Below are 21,295 nucleotides of genomic sequence, written 5' to 3'. Positions count from 1 at the left end.
TCAGTGAGTGGCTGCAGAAACAGAATGTTAACTTGGGCTAACGTATGTATGAAAAGCAATTTACAAAGTGTACATTTCTATAATGCTCTATATAAATGTTATTTAGACAGGAAGCCTAAGAAAACGGAGGCATTGGGCCTAATTTAATATTATCCAGTCTCTTTACATTTAATGTTTAGAGGGGTGGGACTGCAAGGGGATTGAATTAGGGGCAGTATGAAGAATTCCTCCCTTCTTTTTCTCAGCCAGGAGACACAGGAAACAATAGATGGAACAATGGAGAAGCCCCTTTATTCAATATTGGTGAGATCAGCACCAATTTCAATAACTGAATAGAACTTCTGTGTGCCTAATACTTTAAAAAAACTATTGTAAGTTTGAAGCCAGGTCAGTCAGCATTATTTGGGCCTGAAGTTAGTACATAAAATTTCATCTCTCAATGTTCTCTCCAACATCAATTTTTAGAAAAAATATTTCCCCCCCCTTATCAAAATCTACAGTGGCCAGTGTGGTTAGGCACCACTGATTTGAAACACCATTCTTCACCAATCCAGAAAAGAGGATGGTGACCCATTTTTTTTTAAAAATATCATTTGACATGCCTTTGAAAAATAAGTCAATCTCAGAAAAAGAAAACAGGTATTTAGCCAGTAATGTTTTCTGAATTTCTAGTAGGAGGCATGCTATTCGCAAGGATGAAGGAACTGTCTTTCTAGAGCGACTCTTTGCTCCTGTTTTATTTCCCCTCTGAAATCACTAGCCGATGTTTCTGACATCACTGGGTTGCTGTGGAAATGTTTATTTCACAGAGGATTTCGACCTCCAGTGGGGAATTTACAAGTGGAAATGTGAACTCTTGGAAAAACACAATTGGTTTGAATAAAAATAGGCAGCATTTGGAAACGGGATTCAGAAAGAAAACAATATAAACTGCCTATAAGAGGTTGTTTCAAGTCTTCTTGCAAGGATTCAAATACTTCTAAGGGCATCTTACACAGATATGCTGGTTTTTATTTGAATTTTACTTTCCATAAATACCTATATAAAGAGTAAGGGGAAACAAGTAAAGAATGTCTTTTTGCAGGAAAAAAAAAAACACACCTTTCAGCCACCCAATTATTAAGACTGAAAGATTTAGTTCTAAAATACCATCTTGTGAGGAGAGAGAGAGACGACATTATATCCGTTTACATTTTTATATCATATAATGGACTTTAGAGAATAGCTCCCTTTAAATAATTGTGACTCAAGGGGCCTGAGTTTTAGTGCAGAAGCTACAAAATCCATTTTCGTTTTAAACTGTTAAATCAACAGAACGCCAAACTAGAGCCTTTCTTCCTGCTGGGGCAGTATTGTCCCCTAAATCCACTTTCCAGTCCTCTCAGCCTAGCCTAGTTTGATGTAGCATTGACTTAGCTTAACTACAGCAACCGGCAAAAGGAAGTGGGTTTGCATTTGGAATGGGAGAAGGCAGGCACCGGTGTGTCTGTGCCTGCGTGGACACGCGCGCGGGGGGCTGGAGGGATGGCGAAACCAAGAAAAGCGGGACATAGCAACTATGTGAAAATAATTTTCCCGTGGCTGGAAGGGGGGTCTCTGCATGGAAAAGCAATTTTAGGAATAAAAAAAAAAATCTTCAAACAGGGTGGAAGGAAGGCTTGCCAGGAGGGTGCGGGACGTAGCGGGGGTGCCTGTGTTTTTCCTCGAGCATTTTTCCTCTTCCCGGGCTCAGGGCGGCCCACTCCCCACCCATCCATCCACCTGCCCGCGGCCTCACCCGCGCCCCCTGCAGTCCCGGGACGCGCATGGCCCGTCGGCTATGGCGAGGAGGTCGGAGAAGGCGGCCGGCCGGCCGGCCGCGGGCTGCGAAGGTCTGGCGGCGCGGGCTGATTTAGTGGCCGGGGCTGTAGTACAGGCTGTCCCCGGCAGCCGGCGGAGTCAGCGCGCCCACGTGACGGCCCCGGCTCTCCGGTGAGCTCCCCAAACAGACGCACACCCAGCCACACGCGCGCGCTCGCTCGCGCGCGCTCGCGCGCACACACACACAAAACACACACACACACACACACACACACACGCACGCACCCCCGCGCGCACACGCCCGCCCGCTCGCGCTGCCTCTGCGCCTCCATCCCGGCTCGCTCATTATCTCGCCCTCTCGCTTCCCCTGCGGTCTCTCGCTCTGCGCGCACACACCACACACACGCACACGCACACACACGCGCGCACACACGCAGCCGGCACAGGCGGCGGCGGCGGCTGCCCAAGTCAGGACGAACCTCTCTAGGTACCGTCTTGAGAAGGCGGCAGCGGCGGCGGCGGCGGTGGCGGCGGCAGCCCGAGCATCCCTCCTCTCCCGGAGAGGGAGCACCGCCGAGAGTTTCCGTTCCCTTTGCCATTCCCTTCCCCCTCCTTTTCTTTATTTTCGAGAGAATTTCTTCTTGGCTTATTGGTTTAATTTGATTTTTAAAATTTTGGGTTGCTTTTGTGTATGTGTGCTTTTTTTTTTCTTTCCTCATTTTATTTGCATCCAGAGCATGGCGGGCTGCGGGCTGTCGGAAGACACCCTCTTCTCTTCCTTCTTTTACAACTACGGCTCCTCCTGGGAAACCCCTTCCAACCAGGTAAGGGGTGGCTCGGTGCCGGGCGGCGTCGCGCCCCTTGCCCCCTGCCGCGCGCTCACTTGGTACTCGGTGGGGAGGCAGAGGCTCGGGAGGGGGTGGGGATGATGGGGGGCCAAGTGGGTCGCACTGTCTGGGTCAGCGCCAACCGGCGAGAGGAGGTACCCCCCCTTCCCCCATCGCTAGCTTTCCAGTCTCCAGGTTCTGTCGCTTTCCTCCCGTGCCCAATCTGCCATCGACACCTTCCCCCACCACCTCCGAGCCCAGCGGGAACCCGAGAAAGAGGCAGGAGCCGGCGCGTCACCCCGAACAACTCCAGGCAGAACCAGGGAACTCGAGCGCAACCTTCCCCAAGTCGCCGCGGGCGCCGCGCCCCTGTGCGCCCGGCGCCTACCCGCCTTCCAGTTGCGCCGAGGGGCTGCAGAACCGCAAGCCCCCCGCGACGTGCTGTCCCCCCTCCACTCCCCTCGGGGCCCGAGCGGCCTCTTTCCCTAAAATGGCTGCAATCTCAAGTAGAGGCGTCCCCTGACCCGCGGAGGTGGGGGGGGGGGGTGGGGTGCAGAGTGGAGGCTCCGCTCCTCCTGACCCCGCGCCTCCCCCGGGGCGCACAAGCACCCCACAAACACACACACTTAACTTTGATGACTGTGCAATGCAGTCCGGCTGCATCGTGCCCTAGACGCTCCACGCCGCCGGCCTGTAGGTGTGCGTGTCGGTGTGACTCGGGGGGCCCAGGGACGCTGGGGGTAGACGCCGGAAGGGGGGCGTGGAAGGAGATGGATGTCAGCGGGCCACTGGTAACCTGGAGAGACAGGCATGTGCTCAGGGTCTAGGGGTGAAAAAGCTATTCTGGGAGCTGGAGCGAGAAATAGAGGAAAAATGCCTTTTAATTAAATAACTGTTGTAGTCTGCTGCCCCCACTGCTTGTTTGGTGAAAGTCTACAGGCATCTGTCATCTCCAAACTACGCGGGGAAGTAGAGCTGGGGTCGAGGCAGGGGAGGCATGTGTGTGCGTGTGTGTGTGTGTGCACGCGGATGTGTGTCTGTGTGTGGGTGTGCGCGCGCGCTCGCGTGTCTGGGCTGGGGAAAGTTGGGGCCAGAGGAGCGGTGGAGGAGCAATGGTGAAAGGCATTAGCAACTCGGTGGGCGGTCCAGGGCGCCGGGGATTCCCGGGCCCCGCGGAGTGCGCACCGCGGGGGGAGCTGGCCTGCTAGGGGTGGGGGGTGTCGAGGAAAAGAGCTCTGTTCAGCCCGGCTCGCCTGGCCGCAGCGGCGCCTCTCCTCTGGAGCCCGCCAGCCAGCCTCGGCCCCTTGCGGGGCTGCCCGCCGCGCTCGCCGGCGCTGGCGCGCTCCCTCCCGGGCCCCGGGCGCAGCGCGTTCCTGCGAGCTCCCGGCAGAGAAGCCAAACCCCGAAAGCAAATAACCGAAAAATGTTCGCCGCCGCCCCCGCATCACCCCAAGTTTCCAAGAAACAAATCGCCGAACTACTAGCTGCCAGGTGAAGACCTCTCTCTCCGGCGTGGGCTCTCCAGAAAGCGCCGCGGCCATCCGAGTCAATAATACATAAGGGCCGCCGGGGAGCCTTGGAGAGGCTCCCGCCGCCGCGGCAACAGCAGCGGGAGGCGGCGGCGAGCTCTGGGCAGACCGTCGGGCCGCCGCCGCGGGTGGGGGCGTCTGGGCTGCCCCCGGGAAGTACGCCGGCCGTTCGGGCGGGGCGGGAGGGCAGCCCAGGCGCGCGGAGTGAGGGTTCGCGGTGAGGCAGCCGGGAGACACGAGGCCTCGCTGCGAGTAGAAACTTGCAGGAGCTACTGAGGTGGTCGGGCCGGCGCTGGAGTTGGGGGTCTGAAGAAGCACGATCGGGGCCCGGAGGGTGCCCGGCTGCCCGTGGCCGGCGCCGGTGGCTTTCTTCAGGCTATCCCGCCCCGCCTGGCGGGCCTTGGGTGCTCTCCACGCTTCCTCGCGTCCGCCCAGGATTGCCGAGAGCCAACGACCCCTCCGGCTCCGCAAACTCCAGCTCTCCAGGAGCGGGCGTCCGCGTGCCTGCCTGCGTGAGTGTGTGTGTGTGTGTGTGTGTGTGTGTGTGTCTGTCTGTCTGTCGATGAGTCAGAAACCAAGCCCTGCTCGTCTTTGAGGACTGAGGCGGGTACGAAAGGTTTGAACCACGCACCCGGCACAAGCCCGGCCGGCATTCGGGCGTCCTCGGCAGCGCCGCGTCCCCCAGTCCTGGAGTCAGATGCGTTAGGACAAGTTTCCAGGCGCGTGCCTCCGACCTGCACCCCGGGGCCGTGAAACTCAGGCACTTTGTATTCCTCCAAAGCAAGAGAGGAAGGAGACTTGGGTCTAAGGAAGCAGTGATACAGCTTTGCAGAGATGGGAGGTTTCGCAGCATCTTTAACGAGATAAGAAACAAGTCGTTTGAGAGTGTTTAAAAGCGAAGGGCTGCGGCTGGATTTCACAAGACAGGCAATCACGTGCAAACTCCTAGGAAACCAGAGGAGGTGGGAGAGAGGGACTGGGTGGGGGCAGGTTTGGAGTAAAGGAAAGAGAGAACCATTTGCGGAGGGGGGCGTTTTAAAAAGTGGAAAACTACCGGCTTCTTCGGGTAAAGTTAGTTTAACTTGAGGTGGAAAAGTGTTTCCCCAAGAGGCAGCATCTTTCTTCTAGAAGGGGATACTCATGTTGCTAAGAAAATCGAAAGAATTTCTGATAAAGCAGCTGGCTCTGCTCTCTGGAGAATGATTGGCTCTCGGGCTGGTATTGGGTACTGTGCTACTCTTAGTGCAGTGAAATTGTATGATGGGGAGAGGAGATTATTTGAAGTATTGATTTCTTCTTCCAGTGGTGCGGTATGAACTTTAAGATAAAGTACAGAAACAAATGAGAGATGTACATCATTAGGGGAAGGTGCGTCAGATGCTACCGAAGCTTTAATCTCTGGTGGTAAATGCAGCCGGGGCAGTGAATCTTACCAGGATTTGCGGTTTCCAACATTGCCACAATCTCCATTTTCAGAGATGAAGAATACATGTGCATAAGGGGCCTTACTGATCTCCAGTTTGCATTTTCAGCATTTGAGCATGGGCACATGTTTGAGAAACCTGCTCCTAACTGTTCCTAAGAAGAAAAAGAATACAACAAAGGCGATACTTTAAATCTCATCTTGGACTCGGGCAGAGCTGCTATAGGAAGGCCTGGGCCAAATTTGCAAGAGTGAGACTTATTCATGATTTTACCCTGATTGCTGCCAAAATGCTTACATATCCTGCGTTTCCTAAAAATAGCAATGTTCTTCAAATATAATTTGTTTACTCTACCTCAATTAAAAATGAAATCCTTTTCCTAGTGTTATAAAGTGCTTATGAAGGTAAGGGTTGGCTGTACTAAAAAAAAAAAAATCAAGCTTTTTATTTCTAGATCAATATGATGTGCTCTCAACATCTAATACCATGTAAAAGGAGCCTTTCTGCAACATCAATAGCAGGCAGGCATGTCTCCCTAAGAAGCTCTTTTCCTGGAATCACAAGGCATTTTGATTACTTTCATTTTCACAAGAAACATGATTATGACGCCTCTCGTTATAAACAAGCAAGTAAAAAAAATAATGAAGATGGAGCTTCTTGATATATAGACCTGGAAAATTGGAAACAATGAGGGTGTTTATTCATTACTGAAAAACAGAAACATAAACAAACAACAAAAACCCAGCCACAAATCATCACTGACCAGGTTTTTACTTGTTCTGTGACATTTTATTCTTGAAGCTGGGGAGGGAGGGGTGATTTTTTTGGAGAGAGCCCAATGTGTATTAGAGCCGAAACTACATCTGTTACCATTTAAAAACTGGGAAATTCCATCCTATATCTGAGAGGACCATGTTGCAGATATTTTGCACCCACTTGCCAATGTGCAAAACATATCATAGCAAGTGTGTGTGTGCGGGGGGGAGCATCTGCTTAGGTGGAATTCATTTCTTCAATTAGAATGAAACCCCCAGTTAAAGTGTATATGTGAAATGTCTCTGATTTGGCTCAGTGCAGCAGACAGCAGACCATTCTTTAATTTACAGTTTCACGCCTAGGGATGGCAGTAGTGCAAGCTTCCAAAACCGAGCTTTATCTTTTGATGTTGTGCTTTTCAACCTGTGATTCTCTCCTGTAGTTGTTTTGGCTTTCTGTCTCCATCAGAAAGCTGACTGTGGAGTGGTCATTACTGCTTGCAGTTTGGACCCAGGTCACCTTATTAGCTGTCACTATGTAAGCCCAAATCGAAGCAGGCCAGGTCTGTATGATATTGAATCAATCAGTTGAAAGTGAAAAATGGAGCCAATTAGCTGACTGCTTGAGTGTCCATGAGGCCAGACATCTGACTTTACTCACCTGATTGACCAGCTGTTTGGTTACTGGGTAGCTTAACCTGAGGCTACGTAAAAGACATTACCACGAGGCTTGACCCTGCTTTTTTAACTTTTCTTTCTCTGCCCCCTGCCCCCACCACTTCCCAAATTTTCCAGACTAGAAATATAAAATGGCATCTTCATAAGGGAACTATCTTCTCAGAGTAGGCAATGACTGTTTTGAATTAGCCAGTACCCATAGTTCTGTATACTCACTGTATCTTCTCCAGCAAGGTAGAAGTTTCAGTGCAGAATCATTAATGGATGTGGGTAAGTTGTCGAAAGCTTGTGCTGACTGCCCATTTTTTTTTTTGGCTTGGCATTACCTCCATGAATATGGATAGCCAAAGCAGAAAGCAGCCCACTGAGGAACACTTCTTTTCCATTCAGTCCAAATGCCATAAAGAATTCAGTGTTTTTTTTTCTTTCTTTCTGGACATTTCATAATTCTTAAAGTGGTGACAATGTTGGCATCCCCGGAGATGAGCCAAGACTTGGGAATATCCTCCATTTACAAAGTTGTTAGATAGCCAATACCTCAAAGTTAAAAAAATATCAACTGGGCTTCTATACCTTTTCAACATTTTTATTTCCCTGAAGATGTAGTATGAACTGCAAAAGAGTTTTAAGTGCATTTCTACATTCTTACCTTAAATAAATTTTAGAAATCCTCCTGTAAATCCAGCTCACAGAACCCCAGTTTTCATATAACTCCAATTTTTCTGACTTTGGGTTTCTCCTAGGGGTATAGGAGAGGAAAAGAATTTGTTGCAGGTCTTCCAATAAGGCTGGCTTACTTAATGCATCAGCTTGAAAACGTTGTTCACTTTTCTTTTTCTTTCTTTCCTTCCTTCCTCTTTCTTTCTTTCTTTTCTTTTCTTTTCTTTTCTTTCTTTCTTTCTTTCTCTTTCTTTCTCTTCCTTCCTTCCTTTCTTTCTTTTTTCTTTCTCTCTTTCTTTCCTTCCTTCTCTCTCTCTCTTTCTTTCTTTTCCTTCTCTCTTTCTTTTTCTTTCTCTCCCTCCCTTCCTTCCCTTCCTTCCTTCCTTCCTTTTTTTTTTTTTTTGCTGGTGTGCAGTGGTGCAATCTTAGCCCACTGCAACATCCACCTCCCGGGTACAAGCAATTCTCTTGTCTCAGCCTCCTGAGTAGCTGGGACAACAGGCTCATGCCACAACGCCTGGCTAATTTTTGTATTTTTAGTAGAGACGGGGTTTCACCATGTTGGCCAGGCTGGTCTCGAACTCCTGACCTCGGCCTCCCAAAGTGCAATTTTTAGCTTTTCTTTGTAATTTATGTAAACCATAAACTTGGTAATTAAAGAGCAGTGACAATGACTACCATTTATCAATTGTTGTTCCATATACTTTATAAATATTTGACTCATTTAATCTCCATAACAACATATGAGGTAGGTACTTTTACTATTATTCCCATTTTATAGATGAGGCAAAGCACAGAGAATTAAGTGACTTGCCTAAGGTCTCAGCGCTAGTCAGGGAAAGCTGGGTCCTCTACCAGACAGACTTGTGCCAGCTTCCTCTTCTTATCCCCACTGTACTCACTTTCTGCTACAACACAGAAGAAACTGTGTGGCCATATGTACATTTCTGGCAAGTTTGGCAATTTATTTGCCAGCTTTGTGAAATAGTGAATATCTCCTTTGTTTGCCCAAGTTTACCCACTTTCTTTTATATAACCAGATAGAATTCTTTTTGATGAATGAGGTGAAGTTGTCTCTTTTGGTGGAATCAACCATAACTACCTGATGCTTTTTGGACTAGATGTTTGAGTTGACCATTCTTTTTGTTTTGAATGGTAGATCTAGCCTGGGAGATAGTCAGGGCCTTCTAAAACAGAATAATTATGGTTTAGTGGGGTGCTCATTCCAAATGTACCTGAATATCAATAAAATATTCGACAGGAGAAATGTAATTGTGAGATACACGAATAGAATAATTTTATAATCATTCAGATGTATCAAAACCCTATCATATATATAGTGAGGGATACACTCTCATGAGCTAATCCGTATCACTTTCTGCTTGTGCTACATATAGTTACATTTGAGATTTAGGCTGAAATGTACCTTTCTCATCCCGGCCATGTTATAACAGGTATCTTCTGCACTGAATCGTGCGCCTAACATTTATGTCCATCATGAACTGATGCCTTTTAGTGGTTCAGCCCTTATTTTGTGATCTTCCAAAGTACAGTTGTGGGAAGGGGAGGGAAAACATTAAATGTCAGTAGTTACAGCAAGACAGTCTCCATGAAGAGGGCAAGGAGTTTCTCACTGCTTTCACGTTCCTGTGGCCCTAGCGGAAATGTAAAAGTGCAAGGCTTGCATTGGAATGAGAATGGGGTCACCTACCCCTTGTATTCATCATCAAGGAAGCAGAACTTCCTTCCAGAGAGACCACAGGAAATCAATGATCACACTTTGCCAGTGAAGAGGTAAATGTGTACAGCAGACGGCATTAAATAAAAGGGCAGCAGAAAAGTGATTTACTCTAGAAGGCAGTGTGACTTTTTGGTCCTTTCGAAAAAAATCACCTTTTTGATATAATAATTATATGAAAATGTTTCTTTCTTTTGGATTCCATGTTTTAAAAAAAGAAGAAAGGAGAAAATGCCATTAGGTGGTGTTACATTATTTTCACATGAAGATCGTTATTTCAACAAAGCAGTGTCTAGAATGTGGTACCAGATCCACCCCCACCCTTTTTGTGTGTGTTAATAAGGATTGACTATATTTATTGAAATTTACTGATTTTGCCAGAGCACAGTTTTTCGCACCTGTAATCCCAACTACTCAGAAGGCTGCGGCAGGAGGATTCCTTGAGTCCAGGAGTTCGGGACCAGCCTGAGCAACACAGGGAGACCCCCATCTCTAAAGAACAATAAAAATAACCAGGTGTGATTGTGTGTGCCTGTAATCGTAGCTACTGACCCCATCTTTAAAAAAAGTTACTGGGTTTATGTGCATTTTTGCATTTGTTCAGTGTAGTTGCTGAAGCAGAGGGGAAGCTTGCTACTGAGGGAGGCTCACCTTGACCAGAAGAGGTTACAGTGGGGTCTTCATACAGGAGAAACATGCGGTGGAGGGGAGGAGGGAAGGGGGTAGGGGAGGAGACGGTTGATGCAAAGGGAAATGTAGATGTGGAAACTTAATGGAATGTGGAAAAGCAGGTGTGTAGTTCTAATCTGCTTCCCCTCTGTAGTGTGCACGTCTGATTGCTTTGTGAGCATGTCTTCTGTAGATTTCAAATAGAGAGCTGCAGGTAATAGCTAAAAGCCCAGTGAATGTCTGGCTTCTTTGTGGAAGAAGACAAGACATCCATGTAATATCTTGCCTGAAAGAGTATTAGAAAGTGTGTTGGTTGTATAATAACAAAACAACAAAAAAGATACAAAGAAAAAGAAAAATCTAACCAACAACCCCTACACATTCTGCTCCAATTTATTATTTCCAGTAGCAGTTTAGTCCCTAATGTTAACAATGAGTGATTATGATTCTGTAGTTTCGTTTACAGCATAAATTAGCATTTTGTTTCTGTTACAGCTTTTGAATGAGGAATTATAATGTATAATTTGCTGAAAATAGATGTTATCATCTCTTAGGATGAGAACAACCACATAAACTTGAACAAATGATAAAAATGGAATCAATTACATTTCAAATGGAAGTAGTTTACAAACCTCCAAATACAAAGTGGCAGTAGTAGCTGGTTATTGTAACAAATAATTAGTTTTTTTAAACAACATTTATTGAATTCCACTGACGATTTGGTAATTGTTCACAGTTGGCTGTAGGCCTCCCTCTCCTAAAATGAAATGTGGCATGGAACAACTGCATTTTATAAACTGTAGTTTGCCTCATTATTTAATGTTGCAACCAGAATGTATATTTATTTGCATATATAACCCTTTCTGAGTAATAGGGAAATAGCAAATTGAATAAAACAATGTCGCCAAGCCTAGGTGACAGGTAAACACCCAAGGGCTGGTGATTGAGAGTACTGTCAGATTCCAAAGAAAGAAAAGAAGCAAACAGTCAAAATGGATATGTGTGCATGTATGTTGAAGAAGGGGAAAACATTTTAAATGTTCTATCAAATAGGCAGATCATATTTTTATTTCAGCAGGAATTGACTTTTTTTCCCCCACTCCCATTGCCCTCTTTTCCATAAAGCTTTCTGTCTTGTGCTGTCATATTTATTTGGAAGTCTTTCCTCCCATTCTACTGAGGAAGCTGATTTTGGGAAAGAACCACACCCTCTTCAATTCTAGATCCTCATCTTGCCCAGCCTGTAGTGGACAGACAGAGCATATGTGTTGGATAAATGGCTGAAATGTCAGAAAACAACTTTTATACCAACACATGTGTCACTTTATTTATCATTCTTTGTTCCGTCTCTTAGGATGATGGCAATTCCGCAATGTCATTTTTGAAAATGAGAATTTGACTTGGAGAATAAATGAATCCTGCTTCCATTTAAATGTCCCCAGGGAAAAACATGATTGGGTTACCATAGGCTTGCTAAACCTCTTAATTTTTCAGATGAAAAAGTTATGAAGGATATACTTACATTAACAAATCCAGAAGCAGTAAAAAAGGAAAAGTAGGAATCTGAAGAGTTTTTGCTTTTTATTATTTTTAGTAACTGCTCCATGCTGAGTGGATCATTTAATTTTGATTATTTCTAAAAGATTAATCCATTTCTTTAAAGTTAATATGCAAAGAAATATGTTCAACATCACTTTATTTTTAGATCCCACGATTTAGTCCTGAAACAAATCAGTGATGCATTATAAACCCATAAGAATGTATCTAATGACGGGAGTCAGGCTGAACAGATGCTAAAAAAGATGCTTCGTGTGAAGTCGAGGGAGCTGCAGGAGGGAATGGAAAAAAATCTCCAGAAGTTGGCGGGCTTGTGAGATGAACGCTGTGGAGACTTTTCACCTGCTAAGTATGTGCTTGTGCAAGTGCAGAAGGGACTCTGCTCCTGGGTGAAGGTGGAGGGGGTGACATCCATCCCCTGCAATTGTTGTGAGGATTAAATGAGACCTTGGACCTGAAAGATGTTTGTTACTGACTTAATAAAGGGCTGAGTCAATGTTAGCTCTCACCAGTCATTCCTCAAATATTTATGGAGTTCCTACTGATGTGACCGCCGAGCAGACCGCCCGGTACATAGTAGATTCTCAGTAAATTATATTGAGTCCATCATAATAGAATCCATTTATAGACCACTTACTGTAACATTCCAGAGACATTTTAAAGGGCTTTACATGGATTCACTCATTTAGTCATCAAATTACCCTATGAGGTGGGTACTATTATTAGTATTCCATGAGGAAACTGAGGCACAGAGAGGTGAAGTTACATAGCCAAGGTCACGCAGCTAGTAAGTGGTAGAGCCAGGATTTATATGAAGCATGTCTGGTTTCCGAGCCCATGTTTTAACTATCCTGTTAGGCTGCATTCAGATGGATGAACTGATGGAGGAGTGGAGAGCGGAGCATCAAGGACAAATAAAACCTGCTGGCCAGGTGCGGTGGCTCACACCTGTAATCCCAGCACTTTGGGAGGCTGAGGTGGGTGGACCTGACCTGAGGTCAGGCGTTTGAGACCAGCCTGACTAACAAGGTGAAACCCTGCCTCTACTAAAAATACAAAACAAACAAACAAAAAAAATTAGCCGGGTGTGGTGGTGTGCGCCTGTAATCCCAGCTACTCGGGAGGCTGAGACAGGAGAATTGCTTGAACTGGGGAGACGGAGGTTGCAGTGAGCCAAGATCCTGCCAGTGCACTCCAGCCTGTGCGACGGAGCGAGACTCCATCTCAAAAACAAACAAACAAACAAAAAACATGCCGCTTTGCATGTCTAAAACTGAAAGAAAAAGAAAAAAAATGCTTCCTTCAACATGAATGTGTGTTACAAGTGGAGCCCCACCTGGATGCAGAGAAGATAGAAAACAGTTAGTGCTTCAGGGAGGAGATAGCGGTGCTGTGGTCATTTGGAGAAGGGGGAGTTTACTTTTGGCTGGAAAAATCACAGAAAGTTTCAAGAAGGCAGCAACATTTGTTCTGGGCTTTAAGAAATGGAGAACATCTGGGCAGATGAGAATGGGGGATGAGAGTGGGGACATTTGAGGCAGAAGGAAAGTGTAGAAGGAATTAGTCAAGGAATACCTGCCAAGAGTTTTTTTAAATTGTGTTAAATTTTTTTCATTCAATTAAATTTATTGAGCACCTACAATGTGCTTGCCCTACCCCCTAAGAGAGCTTTAATTTAGTAAGAGAGACATAAAAGTCACACACACACACACGATAGACACAATAGACACGATAGAGACATAGACGGTTGATATGTGCATATATATGAATAGATATACACAAAATAGTACAACTCTGTCCATCCATATCCATACACACGTCATCTTCACCCTCTCTTTCTCTGTCTCTCCCTCTTTCTTTCTCTCTCTTTTTCCCTTCCTATCATCTAGCTATCATTATCTCTTTTAAACTGTGTGAAGTACCAAGAAGGAAAAATAATGTGCCTAGAAAGAAGAACAGGTGAAAGGAGGCAGAGTCTTTCCTGCTCATTGTTTTGACTTCAGAAATTTAGAAGTAGGAACTCCTCTCCAGTTGTTCTGTCACAAGCAAGAAAGCTTTCAAACTTGGTTGAAAATAATTAAGATCTTTGCATCATTTTAAATCCGCCGTAGGCAGGCCATTGTGGCTTATGCTGTAATCCTAGCGTTTTGGAGGCTGAAGCAGAGGGATTGCTTGAGGCCAGGAGTTTGAGACCAGCTTGGGCAACATAGCAAGACCCACCTCTACAACAAATAAAAACATTTAGCCAGGTGTGATGGCGTGCACCTGTAGTCTCAGCTACTAGGGAGGCTGAGGCGGGAGGATGGCTTGAGCCCAGCAGTTCTAGGCTGCAGTGAGCTAGGATTACATGACTGCATTCCAGCCTGGATGATAGAGTGAGAACCAGTTTCTAAAAAAATTAAAATCTGTTCTGTTGACAATGTCAGAAGAACAGTTTAATTAGTAATTCAAAGATGAAGTTTTATTTGGATTATTATACTTCAATAAATTACCAAACTTTTTGTGGATTAAAATTAGCCACTCGAGCTAGAGAGTGAAATAGCATCAGAAGTCGAGGACACACTCTGAGGCCCAGGAAGCAGCGCTAGTGAAATCCTTTAGGTCTTTCTTTGTGTGATGTCAAACGAAGAGGGTTACACAGCTTTGATGAAAGAGCCAAACAAATGGTAAAAGAGAATGGAATTATCTTTACCATGTTTATCAAAGCCTTGTTGTTTCAGAAAATAGGACTTATTGCTAACTGATTTTTTGACCCTGATAGTAACAGTTTCATTAGAAAGAATTTAAAAATTATTTCTCCCAATTAAACTAGTCCTAGAGAACAGGCTGCTGAAAAACAATGGTTGCTTCATTGTTTATCTCTATTAACATACATACTGGTTTATTTTCCCAAAATTCTGGCCATATTCATTCTTTCACTGTGCTAGTATAATCAAGTATGATGATGTTTTGGGGAGTGTTTGTAAACCGTAAAGTATCCTCTTAGTCATTATCATTATGGTGGAAGAACAGTTCGCTGGCTGAAAAGAGAAGCCATTAGCATTGAATACAGACCCAGAATAAAGTAGATGTTAAATAAATATACGTTAGATTCACTTAGGGAGTTATGTTAAAATGCTTGTTTACAATGATATTAAACATTTGTACTGTGGCACCTTACCCCAGGAATAATGACTAAATCTGTATTAAATCTTTTTGTATCCACTGTAACCAATTCTGTCAAGAGACCTCTCTAAACATCCCAAAGCTTTGACTGAAGTCATTTCAGGCTATTGAGTCTTCCTCAAGCATCACTTAGTTGTTTAAATAAAGTAACTAGAGAATGTCCTATGATATGTCAGTCTTTAAAAATACACAAATATCTCTTATTTCCAGAGAGTTTTGGGAAACTACCTCATCTTATATTTGGGCATATACAGTATTTAAGAAGGCTTCGGAAAAAGCACTGCTTGAATGCTAATTGTTGTTATTAGTTATTTTATGCCTATTGTATTTGAAGTAAATATCTACAGTTTTTTTTTGTTGTTGTTGTTTGTTTATTTTTAGACAGGGTCTCGCTCTGTCGCTCATGCTGGATTTCAGTGGCATAATCTTGGCTAACTGCAGATTCAATCTCTTGGGGCTCAAGCAAGTCTCCCACTTCAGCCTCCCGAGTGGCTTGGACTACAGGTGTGCGACATCATGCCTGGCTAATTTTTGTATTTTTTGTAGAGGCAGGGTTTCACCATGTTTCCCAGGCTGGTCTCGAACTCCTGAGCTCAAGCTATTGCCTGCCTCAGCCTCCCAAAGTGCTGGGATTACAGGAGTGAACCACTGCACCTGGCCCAGTTTTTTTTTCCTTAATTGATTTCTGAATACCTTGAGTTTTTTTTTTTCATTATTTTCACCATCCATAACATTAAATACAGTGTAGGGAATGAAATAGGCACTAACTAAAATCTTTATTAATCATGTGACTAGAGAAATAATCTTTAACTCATTCTTGGAATTTAAAGACATCAGCCCCTAATAGCCATGTGATTATTAGCAAAACAGAAAGGGTCAGAACTTAGATGGGCGGAGCCATTTCCTTTAAGCCCCTCCCCAAAAGAACTTTTTGCTAAAAAGGGAGTTTCCCCTTGAAATTAGGATATTTTCACATATAGGGAATATAGTCTTCCTTTATATTTTACCTTTTAATTAAAACAATTTAAACTTGGCTTCTTAGAGCATTATTTTTGCAAATAATATACCCAGGAAACTGATAAAAGCATATTATTAATTTTTCTTATTGTTGATAAGATATATTTTTGTTTTGGATTTTTTTTCTCAGAAAAGTTTGAAAAAAGAAGAAAACTCGAATCAAAACCACACATAGTCTAAATACCTAGAGATAATCACAGATATTTTGATTTATATATTTCCTGTCTTTTTTCTAGGTGTATGCATTTCATGTTTAAGTTGGTATCACATGTAAATATTTGTGTAACCTTATTTTAGTCCAATAAATCATAACTGACCTGCCATATACTATTTCATATGCCTCTATATAATTTTTAGTGGCCCAGTAGTATCCCATTGTATGTTAATAGAACCATTTATTTAACAGTCCTGTATCATTGGGTATTTAGGTTGTCACCAATTATGACTAAACCGGGTACGTATCTATGAGTATTTCTTTAGGGTAATACCCAGTGGTAGAGCTACTGGGTTAAAGGCCATACAAATGTAATTGCCTCTCTGAAAAGAGGCACCAACTTACACTCCAGACAGGTACATGTAAGGGTACCAGATGGAGAATATCATAAAATAAATCCTCATATTACAGTATTTTCTTTCCTTTTGAGACAGGGTCTTACTCTGTCACAAAGGATGGAGCGCAGTGGCACGATCTTGGCTCACTGCAACCTCTGCCTCCTGGGCTAAAGCCATCCTCCCCCATCAGCCTCCCAAGTAGCTGGGACTGCAGGCATGTGCCACCACACTCAGCTACTTTTTGTATTTTTTTGTAGAGATGGGGTTCGCCATGTTCCCCAGGCTGCTCTTAAACCCCTGAGGTCAAGAAATCCACCTGCCTCAGCCTCCAAAAGTGCTGGGATTACAGATGTGAGCCACTATGCCCAGCCCAATATTTTCTGTGTGCATTTGAAAACCCCAAAATAACCCTTTTTAACAACCATATATATTAGTCAAGAGGTCATGCTTACAACTCTGATGACCTTCCTTCATCTTTAGTTTTTGCAAATTCTTTTGGCTGCTAAAACCAAATGTTGATCAAGGGATCCAAGCAAATAGTTTAAATCAAGAGTGTAACTCCAGTTATCAGAGCATTTTTTCTTTCCTTCCAGGGTATAATATCTCTGCAAATACCTACTGGCTTATGTTCTGTTGAGATCTACAGAGAAAAATCTTTCTTGTTCTATTTACTGAACTACTTAACTTCAAAACAAGGAATAAACCTGGACTCTAAACAGTATCTCGGCTGGGCGTGGTGGCTCATGCCTGTAATCCCAGCACTTTGGGAGGCTGAGGCGGGCAGATCATGAGGTCAGGAGATCAAGACTATCCTGGCTAAAATGGTGAAACCCCGTCTCTACTAAACATACAAAAAAAGTTAGCTGGGCTTGGTGGTGGGCGCCTGTAGTCCCAGCTACTCAGGAGGCTGAGGCAGGGGAATGGCGTGAACCCGAGAGTGGAGGTTGCAGTGACCCGAGATCGCACCACTGCACTCCAGCCTGGGGGACAGAGCAAGACTCCATCTCAAAAAAAAAACAAAAACAAAAACAAAAAATAAAAAACAGTATCTCTTGTTATTCCTGAGATAATTCCAAGAGGAGAGGAATGTTGACTATATCCTATTGCATCATTATTGTTGGTCTGATTGGAACCAGGCTTGAAATCTTAAAAGATATTTGTGAAAAATAAAGCTCTTATTCAAGATGAAATATTAAGCCCCACAGTGAAGGTCATTCGCATTCTCTCCGGCTTGCTCCTCTTTCTTTCTCACTTGATTTTCTCATAATTTTTTTCAGCAAAGTCTTTGGACCCCTGGTTCATTAAAAATAATGATCATTATTTAATATTTATTAAATTATATTTAATGAACCCCTGATTCATTAAAAATAAAAAATCCCCACATCCGATTTTTCCCCAAGAAAGTGCTTTCTGGAGAGGGCAGGGGGAGTGACTATTCATTTGTCTACACTTCCCAAGCTCAAAGGAGCTATGGTCACTATTGCTTCCGAAACATTCCTTTGCCATAATCCTGCAAAACTGTATGATCCCATACCTCCCAGTGAAATTCCCATAGACCATATTCTACCGTTTTTCCTGGCTGTCTTGCTCTATCCCTGTTACTTCCCCTGGTCCCATGAGGGCTCAGTCCCTTGGCTCACATCCTCTTTGCTATCTGAACTGCCACCATCAGGGTGGTCTTCAGCATCTGCGTGTGGAGGAAATATCCAGTGACTTAGCTTCAGAGTTGCAAGACTTCATCCCTACCATACTTTGCCAGCTCAGTCACATTGCCCACGCTCTGGCCTTGTCTTCTGTAATGTCTCTGCTTCCAGAACATTCAACTCCAGTGTAACCATATCTGGTTATACCCTCATAGCCTCTCTGCTTGCTCCCCTACTCCCTTTTTCCAAGTTCATTAACCATGCTTTTCCCCTGACTCCTTTTAGCCAGCTGAGAGATCCCATGATATATTATGTTAACCACTGTCTTGCTAAAACCTCAAAGCTCTTAATCTCTCTCCCTTCTATATCTGTCCACAAAAATCCTAGTCTTGGATTGGTGCAACTAACTGTTCTGTTTGCTTCTGCATGCAAGCTATTTCCTGCTGTTGGAAAAAACCAGCCATGTCAAAGAATGCCAGTATAATTTTATTATCCTCAACTTCAGTGTCATCTAGCAAATATTGTATGGAATATCAAGCTCACTCACTGTTCATATCTGCAGCTCTGAACATTTCCCACCGTCCCCAACTCCCCTGCCCACCAATGGGCTTCCTTCCAGGTAAGGATTCATGGTCACCCAATGTGAATTCCCTCAACCTCTTGTCTCATATCTGGAAATCTCTTATCTTTCCACCCCTAGCTTTTCTTCCACCTGTGCTGTGGATATCATCCCTTGCCATCCTCTCCAGGACTTTAATCCATCAGTTACAGCTTTATGACTCAATAAAGTTAGGAATAAATGTACCAAAATCTCTCCCATCTTGAAAAATTCCCCCATCAACCTTTCACTTCCCTTTAGGGGTTATTTGTCTCTTTTTTTCCCTTTGTTGCATGGCATGAAAGGCCCAGCTAATGCTGGGTACTATACCTTTTAATGGCATTAATCAGCATGAGTGTGACATTGGCTGCCACCAGTAGCTCACAGATTCTTTGAGCAAAGAGGCAGATAGTGTCTAAAGCAGCCTATCTGCCAAGCTAAGCTAGATAATTATCTTAGTTCATTTTGTGTTGCTATAACAGAATACCACAGACTGGGCAATTTATAAAAAACAGAGATTTATTTCTTACAGTTCTGGAGGTTGGTAAGTCCAAGAGCATGGTGCTGACGTTCGGTGAGGGCCTTCATGTTGCATCATTTCATGGCAGAAGGTAGAAGGGCAGGAACGCATGAGAGCAAGAGGGCAAGAGGAGGTGAGCTCCCTCTTGTAATAAGCTCACTCTTGGAACAACTAACTGTCTCTGGAGATAATGACAGTAATCCATTCATGAGAGCAGGGCATTCATCACATAATTACCTCTTAAACGCTCAACACTGTTGCATTGGGGATTAAGTTTCCAACACTTGAACTTTGGGGGACACATTCAAACCATGGTAGTTATACTCATTGTTTCCAATTCAATTCATCCCCTTCCAGGCACTTTTGTAAACAAAATTTATTTTAATTTGTTTCAGAGACTTGCTTTTTCTATGTTGCCCAGGCTGGAGTGCAGTGGCACAATGATGGCTATTGCAGCCTTGAACTCCAAGACTCAAGCGATCCTTCCATTTCAACCTCTCGAGTATCTAGGACTGCAGGCACAAGCCACAAAGCCCAGCTAATTTTTTATTTTTTTGTAGCGACAGAGTCTTGCTATGTTGCCCACGCTGGTCTCAAACTTCTGGCCTCAAGTGATCCTCCCACTTCAGCCTCTCAAAGCACTGGGATTACAGGCTTGAGCCACTGCCCTGGCCCCGTTCATTCTTTAATGATGGCTGGTAGGAGTCAGCCTTCAATGCTTTGCTAAAACTCTTCTGGCAATGACTTTATAATTCCCAAATGTTTGGGACTCTTATCAATCCTATTTGTTTTTTTAAACATTACTATGACTTTGACTCTGTTGAGAATTTCCTTTGACTTCTCTCGTGTATTTCATCGGTTTCCTCTTCTCCCTAATTGACTTTCCTGCTTTACCTGATGTTAAATGTTGATGTTCATGGGGTCCTAACTTGGATCTCTTGTTACCTTATTCTATTCTTGCTTTTTTTTTGTGACAATCTACTCATAGATGGAAATCAGTCACATGACTATCTTTCAGATTTGTATATCTAAATAAGACCTCTTGCCTGAGACTCGGAACTATTTAACTAACTGGCTTCTTGACAGTCTCATAGATATTTCAAACACAATATGTCAAATACAGATTTTTTTTTGAGACAAGGTCTCTCTCTATCACCCAGCTAGGAGTGCAGTGGTGCAGTCCTGGCTCACTGCAGCCTCAACCTCTCAGGTTCAAGTGATCCTCTCACCTCAGCCTCCTGAGTAGGTGGGGCTATAGGCATGCACCACCACACTCAGCTATTTAAAAATTTTTTTTTGTAGAAACAAGGTCTTGTCATGTTGTCCAGGCTGGAGTGCAACTCCTGGGCTCAAGTGATCCTCCCATCTCAGCTTCTCAAAGTGCTGGGATTACAGGTGTGAACCACTGCTCTGGGTCCAAGACAGAATTTCTTATCCAGATTGCTTTGCTCTTGAATTTCTTATCCAGGCAAAAGGAAACAATATTTATCCCACATACCAGTTAACTTTTTCAGTGTACCAAAAACTACCCCAAAACTTTGTGGCTTAAAACTGAAACCATGTACTATGTTAAAAAAAACAAACCGGCAACCATGTATAAGTGCACAATTATATGGGTCAGTAATGTGGGCTAAGGTCAGCTGGGTGGTCTTCTGCTAGACTCAGCTGGGTTCACTTATGTCTTCAGTCACCTGGCAGTTGATTGCTCATCAATCTGGCAGATGGCTGACTGCTGGCTGGGGAACTGGGGCTAACACAGCCATGTATCCACGTTTCCATCAGCCAGTAAGCTAGCCCAGGCTTATTCAATAGTAGTGATCAAGAAGACTACCAAGAAGAGTAAGGGAGAAGAAGCTTGCAAGGCGTCTTGAGGCCTAGGCTTGTTACTAATAAAGCGTCACTTCTATTTTATTCTATTGGTCAGAGAAAGTTACAAGGCCACCCCATATTTAGGAGTTGAGAAATAGACATTACCTTTTGATTGGAGTATCTTCAAGACCACATCATAAGGACAGGTATGTGGAGGTGGGGTGGAGGAGGGGTGAAGGGATGGGAGTGGGGAGGGAATTAGTGGCCACTTTTTTTTTTTTGAGACAGAGTTTCACTTTTGTTGCCCAGGCTGGAGTGCAATGGCATGATCTCGGCTCACTGTAACCTCTGCCT

At 44.1% G+C, this 21,295-nt stretch overlaps 1 protein-coding gene across 1 annotated transcript in view; it reads left to right on the top strand.

Annotated features, from left to right (window-relative positions):
• The first annotated feature begins 1,819 nt into the window (after positions 1–1,819).
• Positions 1,820–21,295, top strand: part of PPARGC1A (PPARG coactivator 1 alpha) — a 681,503-nt gene continuing 662,027 nt past the window's right edge. Inside the window, exons 1-2 of the mRNA XM_024245518.3 lie at positions 1,820–1,971; positions 2,535–2,624. The gene's annotated coding sequence lies outside the window, so the exon portion shown is untranslated. The remainder of the gene's footprint in view (positions 1,972–2,534; positions 2,625–21,295) is intronic.

The sequence above is a fragment of the Pongo abelii genome, chromosome 3 (assembly GCF_028885655.2).
Source record: "Pongo abelii isolate AG06213 chromosome 3, NHGRI_mPonAbe1-v2.0_pri, whole genome shotgun sequence".
Lineage (NCBI taxonomy): Eukaryota > Metazoa > Chordata > Mammalia > Primates > Hominidae > Pongo > Pongo abelii.
This window is presented reverse-complemented; position numbering and strand designations above follow the sequence as displayed.